At 37.5% G+C, this 17,100-nt stretch overlaps 1 pseudogene; it reads left to right on the top strand.

Moving 5' to 3' along the window:
- Nucleotides 1–5,416: 5,416 nt before the first annotated feature.
- On the top strand, nucleotides 5,417–7,913 carry LOC107142281 (annotated as a pseudogene).
- Nucleotides 7,914–17,100: the final 9,187 nt, after the last annotated feature.

The following is a 17,100-nucleotide window of genomic DNA, read 5'->3' as shown; positions in this document are numbered from 1 at the left end:
TTGATATAAAGAGAGCAACTAAGAACAGAACAGGGAGGAAGAGCATGAGGAAAAGATTAACATTAAACAAAGATGAGTGGGGGGAGAGAAAGGGAGAGAGAAGGGAAAGCATATGGAAATGGTAGGAGACCCTCAATGTTACACAAAATTACATATAAGAGGTTGTGAGGGGAAAGGGGGGAAAAACAAGGGAGAGAATTGAACAATAGCAGATGAGGTAGAGAGGGAAGATGGGAGGGGAGGGGAGGGGGGATAGTAGGGGATAGGAAAGGTAGCAGAAAACAACAGTCACTAATATGCCATTATGTAAAAATGTGAGTGTGTAACCGATGTGATTCTGCAATTTGTATTTGGGGTAAAAATGGGAGTTCATAACCCAATTGAGTCAAATGTATGAAAGATGATATGTCATGAGCTTTGTAATGTTTTGAACAACCAATAAAAAAAAAGAAATAGAAATAAAAAAAATTGTCGGATTACCATATTTTGATTGCTCTAAAGACTTTTGCCCACCCCTCTTGTATTTTAATATTATATGTGTTCCTTTATCACAGCTTCTGTGTTCTTAACTATGGCTGATTTTGAACAGGATTTCTAGGTCTCTTTGTTTTTCTTTTGAACACAGCAAGAATAAGATAATATCATTTTACACGTGAGAGATCTATGCTAGACAGGAAGGGAAAGGAGCAAGCCGGGACTTTAGGCCTGAGAAATTGAAGAAGAAGGAAGCAGAGAGACAGAGAACAAGGGAGGCAGCGAGATGCCAGGGTCTTGCACATCCACTTTTTTTGCAGAGGTTGGAGCTTGGCTTGTAACAGCAGCCAAATGGGGGCAGGGTGACTGAGTATAGTGGGCCAGGAGATTTGACTCTCTGGATATGAGAGGGGAAGTTGAAAGTCCAGAGTAACAGCTCCTGAGGATCACTGATGGCATGGCACAGAAGTCAAAGGGAGGATGTGTCAAAAGGCAAGCAGTAGGTGAGACTGAACCACATCTGTGGTTCTTACAGGCCCAGAGGAGATAGAAGAGAGAAATAGGATGAAGTAGACAGGAACTTTGACTCAAGTTGGAAATGATAGGATAGTGGCTCCAGGGGGTGGACAAAATATGACTCTCAGAAACTCATTTAACAAAGCCACTATCACCCTGATGCCAAAACCAGACAAAGACACATCAATGAAAAAAACTTCAGACCAATATGCTTGATGTACATTGATGCAAAAATTCTTAATATTGGCAAACTGAATGCAGAAACACATTAAAAAGAGTGCACGATGGTCAAGTGGGTTTCATCCCAGGGATGCAAGTTTGGTTCAACATATGCAAATCAATAAATGTCATTCACCACATAAATAGACTTCAAGATAAAACTCACACGATCATCTCAATAGATGCAGAAAAAGCATTTGACAAAGTATAGCACCTACTCATGGTTAAAATACTAGAAAAATTAGGGATAGAAGGAACTTACCTCAAAATTGTAAAGGCTATATATTAAACCCAAGGCCAATATGATTCTGAATGGAGAAAAACTAAAAATATTTTCTCTAAAAAAAGAAATAAGACAAGGATGCCTACTCTCATCACACTTATTCAAACATAGTCCTACACAAGAGAAGAAAATGAAAGGCATACAAATAGGAAAAGAAGAGTTCAAATTATCTCTGCTGAAAATATGATCTTATTATTAGAAGAGGAAAAAAACCAAACCTCCAGAAGCCTTCTAGAGCTTACAAATGAATTCAGCAAACTAGAAGGACACAAGATAAACACTCATAAACTAATCATATTTCTATACTCCAATGATTAATCTGCTGAAAAAGAAATTAGGAAAACTATCCCATTCACAGTATCCTCAAAAATAACAACAAAACTTGTCAATCAATCTATCAAACATGGTAAAGTATCTCTACAATGAAAAGTTTGGAATGCTAAAGAAAGAAATTGAAGAAGACCTTAGAAGATGGCCTACTCATGTTCTTGGATAGACAGAATTAATATTATCAAAATGGCCATACTACTAAAAGTTCTATACAGATTTAATGCAATTCCTATTAAAATTCCAATGATGTTCTTAATATAAGTAGAAAAAGCAGTCATGAAATTCATTTGAAGGGGCTGGGGATGTGGCTCAAGTGGTAGCGCGCTCACCTGGCATGCGTGCGGCCCAGGTTCAATCCTCAGCACCACATACAAACAAAGATGTTGTGTCCGCTGATAACTAAAAAATAAATATTAAAAAAATTCTCTCTCTCTCTCTCTCTCCCTCCCTCTCTCACTCTCTCTTTAAAAAAAAAAAAGAAATTCATTTGAAAAAATAAGAGGCCCCAAATAGCCAAAGCAACCCTTAGTGAGAAAAGCAAAGCAAGAAGCATCATAATACCAGACCTCAAATTATATTACAGAGCTATAATAACAAAAACAGTATGGTACTGGCACCAAAATAGGCATGAAGACAATGGAATAGAATAGAAGACATAGAGAAAAGCTCACATAAATACAGTTATTTGATACTAGACGAAGGTGCCAAAAACATACATTGGAGAAAAAATAGCCTTTTCAACCAAAGGAGCTGGGAAAACTGGAAACCCATATGTAGTAGAATGAAACTTAACCTCTATCTCTCACCCTGTACAAAGGTCAACTCAAGTGGATCAAATATTTAGGAACTAGATGAGAAACCCTGCAACTGTTAGAGGAAATGTAGGCCCAATACTCCAACATGTCAGCTCAGGAACTGACTTCCTTAACAAGACTTCTAAAGAGCAAGAAATAAAATCAAGAACCAATAAGTGGGATAGTATCAAACTAAAAAGTTTCTTCACAGCAAACAATCGAGAGCATGAAGAGAGAGCCTGCAGAATGGGAGAAAATCTTTGCCACAGATAGGGGATTTAATATCCAGGTTACAAAGAACTCAAAAAACTTAACACCAAAAACAAAAATAACCCAATCAATAAGCAGGCAAAGGAACTAAACAGACATTTCTCAAAAGAAGAAATACAATGGTCAACAAATAAATGAAAAAAAAAATGTTCAACATCTCTAGCAGTTAGAGAAATGCAAATTAAAAATTACACTGAGATTCCATCTCACTCCAGCCAGAATGGCAATTATCAAGGATACAAATAACAATAAAAACAAGGATGTGGGGAAAAGGGTACACTCAAACATTGTTGATGGACTGCAAACTGTGCAACCACTCTGGAAAGCAGCATGGAAATTCCTTAACAAACTAGGAATGGAACCACCCTTTGACCCAGTTACCACCCTCCTCAGTATATATCCAAAGGATTTAAAATCAGCAGAAACACAGTGACATCAGTATTTATCACATCACAACTCACAATATCTAAGCTCTGGAATCAACCTAAGTGTCCGTCAACAGATGAATTGATAAAGAAATAGAGTATTACTCAGCCATAAAGAAGAATGAATTTATGGCATTTGCTGGTAAATGGATGGCACTGGAGACAATCACGGTAAGTGAAATAAGCCAGTCCCAAAATATCAAAGGTCAAATGTTTTCTCTGATACATGGAAGCTAATACAAAATAGGGCAGGGGATTAAAAAAAATAGAAGAAAGATTAGTGGAGTAGACAAAAGGAATAAAGAGAAGGAAGGTATGAGACAGGGAAAGACAGTGGAATGAATCTGACCTCACTTTCCTCTGTACATATATGGGTATACCACAGTGCATCTTAACATAATGTACATCCACAAGACACTGATTTAAACAAAAAACTATAAGTAAATAACAGAAAGATCAGTAGAGTAGAAGAAAAAAAAACAGAAGGAAGGTGGGGGGAGAAAGGAAGGGGGAGAACTGATGAATGAATTAGAACAAATTATATTCCATGCTATAATAATTATGCCAAAATGAATCCTATTGTCATATATAACTAAAAAGAATCAATAAAAAACATGGCTCCCAAATGCTGGCTGGGACCAACAGCAGCCCAATAGAAATTGTGTTCAATGGGTACCAACGTATCTTTGGATACTTAAATGACACAGAAGGGAATCTGAGACCCCCTACTCTACTGCTAACATTGTATTATGTAGAATACACAACACACACACACACACACACCCTGACCCTGATCACCCAGATATTTTCCTAGAGAGAATCAGGAACAGGAAATGGAGATGAACACTATCCAAGAGGCTGGGCATTTGACACAAAGACAAAGAGGCATTTCTGGCACCAGCCAAGATGGACTAAGCCCACTAGAGCCTCTCTCTCTCTCTCTCTCTCTCTCTCTCTCTCTCTCTCTCTCTCTTTCTCTCTCTCTCTCTCATTAATTCAAACAACTCTGTACAGAACAATCAGGCAACTGCATGAGCATTCTGGAAAGCTACCAAGATCAGACCGATGAGAAGAAAGTCAGCGCTGGAAGAATGACCGGTATGGCAGTGAGTTACCCTCCTTTATCCTTGACATTGACCTAGGGGGATGCTCTGGATTGAGTGGCAGGTGTGGACGGCAAAATCTCCAGGGGAGGCCTCCTGCTGCTGACCTGATGAGAGTGAAGCAGGGCCTCTGTGGGCTGGAGAGAGTGGGGGGCGGGCAGGGAAGAACATTCTTTTCCTTTCTGACACTTTTCTTTTCTGGTCCTTACCTGATGGCAGTCCTAGTCATAAAATTGTACCACCAAGTGACACTGGCAGTAAAGGCACCTGGAATCTCCAGGAGAAAACCCACCTCTCTGTCCACAGCAGGGTAAGGGGCCCCTGAAGTGTGAAGAGCATGGGGAGGGGCTTCTGCCATTTTCCTTTCTCCTTTGTCTCACAAGTGCTTAGTGCCAATGATGATCTTGATCCTGGGAGGAGAATCCTGAGAAAAATCCCGGCTTTCTAGCCAGAGAGCTAAGGAGAAAGACTCTCAAAGGTCAGAAAGTGTGGGGGAAAGGTCCCAGAGAGAAATTTCTGGAGCAAGGGTTTCCCTGTCTGTGCATCAACCACCTTAAGACCCAGGCTCACCCCTGAGCTACCCTGGGAAAGAAACAGCAAAGGCCTTAGAGTCTGAACTAGGATCAAAACTACCAGAGTCTCAGTCTAACCACTGAGTAACACATGTGCAGAGCAGATCTGGACCACAGAGCACAGGCTTAGAAAACCTGACTGGAACCACTGGCTGAGGGGGTTAGACCTAGGTTATGGCCTAAACATAAGCTGGTTGATTGACTCCTAAAAAATACAAATCAACATTCTCCAGAGGAATTTAACAGCTCCCCCGCCCAACGCCCAGCACTGACCAAAAAAGGAAAGAAAAGACAAAAAGAAAAAAAATTCTTAAGAGTTATCAACAGTCGTCAATGCAAAGAAGTTGCTAACTTCATACCTATATAATGTAACAGAAAATGTCAGAAAACATTAAGCAAATGGAACTGTGGAACCTGTGAAGCTCTTAAGATGAACATCTCTGGAAGCAGTTGTGGATGCCCTAATTCTGCAGATCTATCCAGTGACTTTAAGGAACTTTGGACACAACTAAAAGAATGTCATGATAAAGAAGCACAGGTTTACAAGTAAAAGTAACTAAGCACAAAGACTAGAAGAATTCTTCACTAAAAATCCGCTGCTGAGAGAGCAACAGAAAGTCCTTCATGAAACCATTAAAGTTTTAGAAGATGGGTGAGTCTGGTACTTACTTGAGATGGAGGGCAGGATTATGTGAGCCAGTGCAGTAACTGAAGAACATATGCAGAAATAGCAGCAAGAATTTGAAAAATATTTGACAACAGAATCTTAAACTTATTACAGGATTCATGAATGAAAAGAATACTCTTCAGGAAGAAAATAAAAAGCTTTCTGAACAACTGCAGCAGAAAATCGAGAATGATCAATAGCATTAAAGCAACTGACCTTGAATGTGAGAAAAATATTATTCCAGATTCACCAATGACAGTCCTTTTATTTTCTGTTATTAACCAGCTACAAAAAGGAGAATCTCTATGTTCCATACATGGAAAAAGCACAGAGTAAATTGGAGTACTGCATGTACACATGTGGAATGAGCAGTTATCCCACTGATAAATCATCTTTTAATTTGGCGACAGTTGTTGCTGAAACACTTGGATTTAGTGCTCAAGAAGACTCTGAATCTTAAAGTCCTCTGAGCCATCTATCTTGGTGATAAGCTCTACCACTGTTCAGAAGCAGATCACAAGAAACAGCCTTTTGAGGCATCTACAAGAAATAGTAAAGATAAGTTTAAGGTTTTCAGACTCAATGTCCATCTCCTGTATTTGGAGCTACTTCTAATGTGAAAAGTAGTTTATGTTTGAATACAAATATATATGCTTGTCTTTTAGACACTGGGGAAAGAATCATTGGAAAACAACCCTTTCAGCAACATTTCTATTTCTAAATAAGAGAAACCTAGGCCAGATCTGAAGACAGTGCCCTTTGCACTGAACAAGGTCATCAGCCAGTCATCTTCTAATAGGCAGATACTTATAAATAAAAATATAAGTGAATCCATAGGTAAACAGAATAACACTGATCACATTAAAGATGATATTACTGATGCTCCTGAGATCCTTGGAAGGCAGAATATCCAAAAGGAAAAAAAAAACTGAGGAAGAAAGTGAGCATGAAGTTAAGTTGCCCACAAGTCTTTTTTGATAAAGAAAATGCTTCTCCTTTTCCAGGGGATAGTCAGTTTTCTGTGAATGAGGGCAACATGATGAATATACCTCTGGATCTGTCTGATGGATTTCCAGCTACTCAGTGTCAAAAGAAAAAAACCCAGCAAATGAGACCTTTAAAAATAGATTTAAGCAAGTGACTCTTTATGAGGCTTTTAAGCCCATTCCAAAAGACTCTTCCTCAGGCCACAAGGCCTTGGGTGGGTGCTGCATATTACCCAACGATTCCTCAGAGGAGCCCTAGTACTGCATCCTTCAATCCTTGAATCAATCCTCACCAGCCAACAAAACACCATTACAAATAAAAGAAGAAAATCCTGTCTTCAAAATCCCTAAGACCACGTGAAAGTTTGGAGACAGAGAATCTCTTTGATGACATAAAGGATGCTGGTTCTCATGAGCCAATAAAAATTAAAACCCAGTCAGCCCAAGGAGCATATGAACTTGCATGAGTCCTTCATTAAATCCCTGTGGAATTGCTAAAACAAAGTCTCTGCAAAACAATCAAGATGTGTCCTTTGAAAATATAGAGTGGAGTAGAGATCCACAGTGGAGTATAGATCCAGGAGCAGACTTCTCTAGGTATAAAATGGATGTTTCTATAATAGATAAAGAATGGTAGTCAGTCAAGATTGGGAGAGACAGTGGACATGGACTGTACATTGGTCAGTGACACCATGCTTTAAAAAATGAAGCAGAGCAAAAAGGAGAAAAAAAGTTCAAATGGAGAAAAAAATATGGATGGTAGCCTGGAAGATATGTTTGATCTGATGACACATGAAGAATACGAATCTTGTTTGGCAGATAATTTCTCCCAGATGGCAGATGTGGAGGAGGAATTGTCCGCTGCCACAGAGAAACCAAACACAGATGGTGATAAACAGGATAAAATCCAGCAGAAAGCATTTGTGGAGCCATATTGTAAAGACCATCAGAGAGAGCCCAGCTTCCAAAATTCTCATCATATTGAGATAGTTCAGAAGAAAGAAGAAAGAAGAAATCTGCTTGGGCAGGCTCGTAAGGAATGTGAAACTTATTATGCAGATATGCAAGCAGAAGAGAGAGAAAAGAAGTGAGATTCCTGCTCAAGACACTGATCTCACTACATTCCACCCAGCACACCAGAGAATTTCTGGGAAGTTGGTTTTCCTTCCACACAGACTTGTATTAAGGAAGATCTTGATCTTTGCTCTTGCCCAAAAAGATGGTAGCCTCACCATGCAATGTTTTCTCCAAAAGGCAAAAAGCAGAAGACATAGATTTTGAAGTGAAAACAGAAAGATAGAGGACAGTTTTTCCCCTTTTAGTTATTTAAAGTTGATATTAAACATTGATTTTTTTTATCTTTTGTAAATTGATTAATAAATCTTTTTTCCATTAAAAAATGTTTCTAAATGGAATTTACTTACCATACAACTATTTAAAATATGAATGAGTTTATATTTCTTATTTTTGCACCTTTAAAACAATAAGGTGCATTTTGCACTCTAACTTAAGAGTTTTTTGTTTACTTTATTTGGTTATTATAGTGTTGAAAATTTAAAAAAAAAAGATTTTTGAACTGAAATACACGGCAGGTGAAATTTTAAAAAATTTACTGAACAGGCTCAATATCAGGGTGGAGATCGCAGAGGAAAGAGTCATGAAACTTGAAGTTAGAATCACAGAAATTATTTAGTCTGAAAAGAAGAGGGAAAATATAGAAAAAATGAACAGATGCTGAGGACCTGTGGGACAACAAATAGTCTAACATTTGTTTTACTGGTGTCCCAAAGAGAAAGAGGGTGGAGCAGAGAAAAAAGCATTTGAAGAAATAGTTGGCTGAAAAATTCCTACATTTTGTGCAAGAGAAAAACTTAGAAATTGAAGAAATTCAGAAAACCTCAAATAGGATAAATGAAAAAGAAAACTATACCCAATCCGATCATAAGCAAATTGCTGAAAGCCAATTATCTTGAAAGCAGCCAGAGAAAAGTAATATTTCTTATACAGGGGAATAATTATTTGTTCAACTCTGGTTTTCTCATCAGAAGCTATAAAGACAAAAGACAGTCAAATAATATCTCTCAAGTACTGAAAGAAAATAACTGTCAACCCAGAATTCTGTGTTTGGCAAGAAATATCCTTTGGGAATGAAGGCAAGATAAAGCCATTGTCAGAGATGACACTAACAGAATCATCCTGGTAGATCAGCTCTAAAATTTATAGGACAGGAAATTCCTCAGGATGTAGAAGGGAACACAGGCCATCAGAAGTGATAAAAGAGCAACAGAAATGTTAAATATTGGGGTAAATATGACTGTTCTTCATTGAAGGCCTTTAAAATGTGTTTGGCTGTTGAAAGCAAAAATCATAACATAACTGGTGGAGTTGTTGCTGCCTGTAGATGTAATATACGTGGCATCCACAGCATTAAAGATCTGAGTGTTTACCTAGGGCTCTGTCTTAATTTCTGTATCAGGACATTATCTCTGATTTGTCTCTATTACCCATAGCAATGGAGCACCTGTGAAGAAGTTCAGAGAGTTGCAGAGAAAATAGTTACCTTGCACAACTCAGTTGTAACACAAGGAAATCAGAAAATTCATTGCCCACTTATTTTTCTTTTCTTTTTTTTAATTAGAAGTGTGCTATAGATATTTGTACAGATTTATTGTTTCTGGTTATTTTTAGAAGGACAGCACAGCTCAGGACTTCCAAAACATTTGATAGAGGTACTATATGATTCTTAATTGCCTCTCTCATACTGGTTTTGTGTTTTTTCTCTCACTTCAAACTACCATTTGTGAACTGGGAAATGTGACCCACCTAGTGTTTGTAATTTAAGTAACTTTTATTAAATGACATTAAGTTTTGCTTTCTCCCTGATTTTGTTAAATGTCTTTACCAGTTTGAACACTACCCTGATCCCTACCCCTGGTGGAGGGCGTAGTTCATTCCCTGGGTAGGATACTCCTGCTTTGGATCCTTAAGTTTGGACTATGGCCCCCTAAAATTATTGAATATAGAATCTGTTCACCTCTCCAATGAGCTGCTGATAGTAGCTAGGCACTCCTACTCTTGAGAATTTTTCCTCTACTTTTTCCTTAAAATTTTTTTTAAATATTTATTTTTTATTTTTTTAAGGTGGACACATATCTTTATTTTTTTTTAATCTTTATGTGGTGTTGAGGATTGAACCCAGTGCCTCGTGCATGCCAAGCGAGTGTGCTACCACTTGAGCCACATACCCAGCCCTCAAATTTCATACTCATCCTTCTCTCACAAAGGGATACAAAAGGAAGAATTCATTGGATTTTCCTTACTTACCTTCTTTCTCTGATACAGTCTTTTTTGAAAGCACAGGGGTGAAATTAGCACATTAAAGCTGTTCTTTTCCAAACTTGATGTCATGGCATTTGTCACTTTATCAGTCTGGTGTTGGTAGTTGTTTGCTGTTGTTGTTTTTGCTGGGTTTTTCTCCTCTTGCTTGGAGGCAGGGAGGATCACTTTGTGAAGGATCAGTAGAGGGATTATTATGACTTGGTTTTATTCTGCTGTCTGTACACAGAAGCCTGAGCATGAGATCAACTTTGGCCACAAAATTCTATATGCATTGCTGAATGACTCCACATCCTGCATATTCATATTAAAAATATCAGGGTTAACATAAAAATTAAGAGTAGCTCCCACAAAGAGAAAGAGGGTGTCCTAAAGAGAAAGAGGGTGGAGCAGAGAAAAAGCCAATCACCATGCCAACAAGGAAAATATCTATTAAAAATTCTTGCACAGATAAGACACTGAGTTTTTGTTTTTTGTTTTAAGTGAATGTAGCTTAATAGGAGAAGAAATAAGGAAAGGTTGAGGCTGCTGAGTTATGGAGACCAGGATAGAAAGCTTACATGTGGACAGGATATCACAAGATTTCTAAGACACAGCTTGTCGCCAAAACTGAGCTAAGAAGGAGGCTGTGAGGTGGGAGGGTGCCCCATGTAGTAAACTATTCCTCTCAGTTTTCAACCAGTGGCACTCATGTAGTTTGTGTTTAGCTATTATTAGTTGATGGTATAAAATATTACATTGCTGGGGGAAATTGCATATGAAAATTCTCAGCATAATGATATCTTTCCCCTATTCACCATTCTGGGTGAGCTAGCTTGGATTACTAAAAGACTTGAGACAGCAAAACATACTGTTCCTATTCATGCTCAGCTCCTAAGTTGATTTCAACAGGAACTCTATCTACTAGCTCATAAAAAATGGTTACATATCACATATTTTTAAAGTGGTCTTGTTAGATTTTTATAACACTAAAACAAGGAAGAACAATTAATAGTGGAAAAAAATAATGTAATAGCTTACTGACTATGCTTATATTACCGTTGAATATGGAAAGACTAGAACTATACATGCCTTTGAAAAGAATTTTATAAACAACAATAAATAATTAATTGGAATATAATATGGTCAATAACAAAGATTTAGAATCAAATTCATTTTCTTGAAAAGATATTTAAGTACTATTCTATTTAAAGTATACATTATATACATATCTGTGTGTATACATGCACACTGAAATATTAACTACAGCTACCTTAATGTACTAGGATTGTAATTGATTTTTATTTTGTTTTTCTGTATTTCCTGTTTTCCTACAATAAAATTATATTATTCTTGATATAAGAGGAGAAGTTAGTATGAACACTCGTATCTGAAAATGCTGTAGCTCTCACAGTATTTTATAGCATAGAACAGCAAACAATATAATATCAGAACCATAGGGAGCTAGTTTTAGAGTTTCTTCTGCTTTCACTTACTAGGTTGGTAGAGCTTGTGATGTGTGAACGTGGCATGAAATGTAGCTCTGGGGTCCTGAGGGGTTAGACCAACACGCACTTAAAGGTCTGTTGGGGTTCATCTGTGGCAACATCCTAAGCTTATCAACAAACTTCATTTTCAGAGGTCATCCATCTCTTACGGAAACACGATTTCCTTGGAGGCACATGCAGATGCAACACAATCCAGAGTCTTTATTGGGGGAAGGAAAGAGTGATTATAACCACAGGAAAGCAGGTTAACACTACATCATGAATCAAGCTACCCAAAATAAATAAAGTGCTCTCTTATACTTGCATATGTGGCCACATCATGGTGTAAGCCATCAAGGAACAGGGAAAAGTCTGTGGGCTCTCCATTGTTTCTGAGACACAGAAAATAGGGCTTATTCCCCAAGGCTTGGGCACAGTTACAGTTCTTCATGTCAATAAAATCCACATAACCCTGGGCCAATGTCTTAACCCCTCTGGGTTTCTGATTTCCCAGTTGTAAAATGTTTGTGATGATTTCAATTGTTCTCCTCTGGCTCTGAAATTCTATTGTGTTATTTATAATATAAGGGAATTTAACTATTAATTGAACACCTCTGATGTGCAAGGTATTGTGTTAGATGTTTCAGAAGGTATAAAGTTGAGTAATATGTAGCCTCCCCCCTCAGAAAGCTTACAGTCTAATAGAGGAAGCAGGTATACAGATATGCAAATAACAAAGACAAAATAAAAGTTCCTCTAGAGGACCTACGCAAGACCCAAGAGCTGAAATCGTAACCTGAAAGTGTTCTCTTGTCTCTAGAGACAATTGTTTGGCCATATAGCTCTTGAACTATAAACTGATCCCTTTTGAAATTTCCCAACTAAAAAGCCAATAAAAATAGAATCTGTTTTGTGGTAAAAACTAATGAAATTTATTCCAGAAAAATAGAATAAAACCTCAGTAGTTCAAACTAAAGGAGGCAAGAATTGAAAATGAATGCAAAGTTAATTGTAGGATATGGGTATCACGTGACTTTAATAAACTCCAGTTTTACTTTTAAGTATTACAGAAACATTATGTGAAAATCTCCATAAAGTGCCTTTATAGAACATAAAATCAAAAGACCGTATATATCTAATCTGAACTTCTTAGTGCATGAGTTAGAAAACTCATACAAATGTGTTATATGAGGCTCTAAAGAGAGGGGTCATTTTAGAAGGAACCTAGATAGCTCAGTTGGGAGAGTGTTATACTGAAGAGAAGAGTTAGTTTAGATAATAAAGCATATATGTAAAGAAATATATGTAGAGAAATTTTAAATATATGTAAAGAAATTTTAATTAACTTGAAATTGGTTCAATGTACCTTGTTCTCCACTCTTCTCTCCATATCCTACAATCTCATTCTGTTAGTTTGAACTTCACACACACACACACACACACACACAAGATGACAAGATGTTTGGTAGCAAAAATAAGTTGTCATTTATCCATGGCCCTTTCCATTCATCCTGGCTCCAACCAGGCAAGTTTTTTTTTTTCCTTAATGTTTAGACTTTATTATCAATATGAAACACATTTAAGGAAGAAGAAAGTCAACAAATAGTATGTCATATGTTTCCAGGACAGGGGCCCGAGCATCTACATTTGCAGGTAAGGTAATGTCTATTGGATAGTACTTGAGATGTGCTGTCAAGGCCTCTTAATACCCAGATTCTCTTCCCTGCTAAACTGCTATGGCTAAATTACATTTTTTATGAATTTCATTTTTCTGGGATATAATTTTGTGTCACCGGATGTCATGTGTGAGAGATAATATACCAAGACTTTAAAAAGTTAAACTGTGTGAAATTCCTGCTTTTGTTGGCAAAAAAAAATGCAATTTTATGTGGCTGAACCCATGCTTTGAAAGATTAACTTACTAGATATTAGTCATCATCTTAGTGAGCAGATAATAGGACTCAAAAGAGACGCAGAAAAGTTCTACTATGACAAAAATAAAGGGGTTAGAAACTTATGGGTAGAGCACTAGAAAAAGAAAAGGGGTGAAAGAAACAAACTTGGTTCACACTATGATTTCTTCAATGCCAGCTGCATTCAGAAGGGCAGAAGGAGGAAGAGACTTGATCTCTGTTTAGCAAGAAAAAAGCTTATGAAATACCTAGTAAGACATTCAAACCTATATAAAGTGGGCTGTTTTTTATATCATTTACTGTAATAATTCCAAAAAGAGAAAGATAACTCTAGGTAAGGCAAAAGTGTGTCGAGGTAGTACCTTCATCTGAGCTTTGAAGGATCTGAATAAGTAGCAGAAAGTATGCTCCACTCAAGGCAAATCTTAGCCCCCAAATGATGGTAGTTCCAATGTGGACAGAAAAAAGAACCCCCACCACCACACACATACACCAGCCTCAACACACGTTTACTCTTCTCTGTACTGTTCTCTGGCTTGGTGGAGCCTAACATTTCATCACATGGGATTAATTCGTGTGAAATAACTAATTATTTTTTCACCTTTGGAACAGGCTAGAAAGAGGAAAACCTCATACAAGACAGTGCCAGTAGTCCCCATCTCACGTTGAGTTCCATGTTCTTGAGCAAGAAAACCCAAGAGAATGAGAAGATTATAGAAAGTCCTATTTCCTTGGCTTGTGAATTCAAGTTTCATTTAAATTAATTGTGAGAAAATAAGTATATAGAAATGAAGGCATCAGCATCAGCACATTGAAGTTAGACGTGCAAATGTTTTTAAGCCTAGAGAGAAAACCCAAATAGTTCACTGAACGTAGCCAATCAAGGCCCATGTTTCATCATGCATTTGGCCTCAGCACAGGCTGTGAGGCAGGACAGCCAGGAGAAGGTGGAGACGCACTAAGCAGAGCTCACAGGTGCTTTTACACAAAGACGACTCTACTTGTATTTCTGAGACTCTATCAGAAAACATATTTAGAGCATGTATTTGTAAAATTAATCATCCCAGTTTTGATCATTCCCAGTCCCCATTCTTTCATTCAATTATTATTTTTCCATTGCTTTAAGTTGTCAATGTTTATAATAATATCTGCCTTCTTCTATCAGTATTTATTTATTGGGGGAAGCTCAAACTCAGGGCCTTGTGAATGCTAATCAAGTACTCTACCAGTCCTCTAACCCTTATCAGAATGCTTTTGTGTGACAGATAATAGAATTCTATCAAAAAGTAAAGGAGTTTAATGTTTTTTATGCTGGATGCATTATTTGCAGGTATACAATTTCTGTCTGTTTCTTTTAAATTTTTCAACAGTTAGCAACTCCCCTACAACCACCATTTTTACCTCCTGACCCCAAAATTCTTTTCCATAAAAAAGATCCTTGTCCAAAATTGGCTTTCAGATTTCACATCTCAAAAACAATAGGTTGTGTATGATGGACAAATGTCTCAGCAAGATGAACAGGTGAGTCAAAGTAATGTTAACAATGAATGGATTGGACTGCATTGGTGAGGATTCTGAAAGATAGTAGAAATGATGCTTGAAGAAGATAAAATAATTTAGGGATGTATTAGTCAATTCAGGCACCACAAACAATTACAATGAAATGTATGGTTTAAACAATATTTATTTATTTATTTGTTTGTTTGTTTATTTATTTATTTATTTATTTATTTATAGTACTGGAGGCTAGAAAGTCTAAGACCAAGGTTCAGCAGGGTTTGGTTGTTGTGAGGTTTCTCTTCTTGGATTGCAGATAACTGCCTTCTCACTATGTCTTCATATACTGGGGGAGAGAGAGTGAGCTCTCTGTGTGCTTTCTTTATAAGGGCCCTAATCCCATTGGACCAGGGCCCCACTCCTGGACGTAATCTAACCCTAGTTACCTCCCAAAGCCTTTACAATGTTGAATACAAACATTCAGTCTACAATATGGAACAATTAAATATGGCATGTTTTTTTTTCTGAATTTCTCCACTAGTATTTCTGTATGTTTCTTTTGTCCACAATCATAAATGCTTTCCAGATTCAGTGTCTACTTTGCAAAGTAACTGTATATATGCCTCTGTTCATCTTGTGACTAATCTTAAGGCAGACCATTCTAGTTTCCTGTCATATAACAACAGAGCCAGAATTACTATATGAATCTCCCTACAAATGCCCAGTATCACTGTTAGTATGAAAATTTGGAAGGCAGAGATCTGCTGGGAACTAAATGAGAGCTGGGCCACCAAGAAACGGGTTAAACCCACCTGGGAAGAGGTGATAGCACAAAAGCTTCCTCTGATAACTATCACTGACAGCCTTCTCTCTCCTAGACCTGGGACTCCAAAACTCTCCTGTGGCTTATGAAAACTTAATATAATCAATTATTCCATGTTTGCAATGGTCTTTTGATGTGTCAACTTGTCTAGGCTCCAGTTCACCGTTGTTCAACCAAACACTAACCTAGGTACTGCTCTGTGAAGGTGTTGTATAGATGCAAATTAAAGCACACCATTAGTTAGCTTTAAGTAAGGAAGATTGTCCTAGATAGTCCAGAGTGGAATTTTGGCATGCATGATAGTAAACCTTGCTACCTACTATGGAGGAAGCAAGGAAGAAGGACTATCCATTCAAACATTGTGAATCTGAAAATGCATTCTTCTAGCAGAGATGGCTAGAGGGGTGAGAACTTTGTTTCAGCCTGAAATTCCCTCTACTGGTAGAAATAGTCAGAAATTACTTCTGTTAATGAAAACAGAACCAGAGGACTTCCCTTTCCTGGGGAGGCCTTTCATAATAATTAGAATATCTGCACATGTAAGCCCTGCATACTTGAATCTCAGAGTTCTGGAGATCCCCCATATTTCCAGACCTAACCCTGGAATTTACAAATTTAATAGAAAAGCAGAATAAAATTAGGAAAGCAATGTTCACTGGATGGGATTAACACTTAACTATGGGAAATACTTTTAGATCCATAAAGTAAAAGCGTTAAGTACAGGCTTTCAAGTCACCAGGACCAGCAGATTCATCAAACTTTCCAAGATTCTTCCATGCTTAGTATTCCCATTTGCAAAATGAAGATATTACCTAATTTAGGCCTTAAAGCAAAGTTCATCATGTTCTGGCCACAAGAAAATTATATTCCACAGCCCTTAATCCCCTTTCTGTGAGTGCAAACTCACAGAGAAAATAAAACCTTCTCAGGGGCCCTTAAAGAAAGATTCCCCATATCATCCCCCAGTCCTTCATCCCTGTATATGTCTTTAAATGTTTTTGCTGGCAGTTAATATTCTTCCCTTATGTTTGCAGATAAAAATCATTTTACTTTCTGCTCTGGTAAAATGTCTCGAGATTCTGGGTGCTCAGCAAGCATCATTTATACCAATGAATGATGACTGCCATGATAGTGCAATAAATTTTTAAAAACAGAAACATATAGGACTTTCCCAGTATCCTGAGTCAATGATAGAGTCAGAAATAGATTACAAAATTGCTGATCCATTGTCCTGTGGTCTGCTAGCTCAAGGGATCTTTCTTTTAATACCTCTAGATATAATTAAGTGTTCTGTTCTGCAATCATGTATTTTCTGTGTGCTTGTAACTTTTTTGCTTATGGCCAAAGGCATTACCTCTTCCCTTTGTTAGGCAGTGGAGCCTTGGGAAAAATCTCAGAGAAATTCTATAACCCTGAGAATTGACCA

The sequence above is a fragment of the Marmota marmota genome, unplaced genomic scaffold (genome assembly GCF_001458135.2).
Source record: "Marmota marmota marmota unplaced genomic scaffold, marMar, whole genome shotgun sequence".
Classification (NCBI taxonomy): domain Eukaryota; kingdom Metazoa; phylum Chordata; class Mammalia; order Rodentia; family Sciuridae; genus Marmota; species Marmota marmota.
The sequence above is the reverse complement of the archived record's forward strand: the minus strand, read 5'-3'. Positions and strand labels throughout refer to the sequence as shown.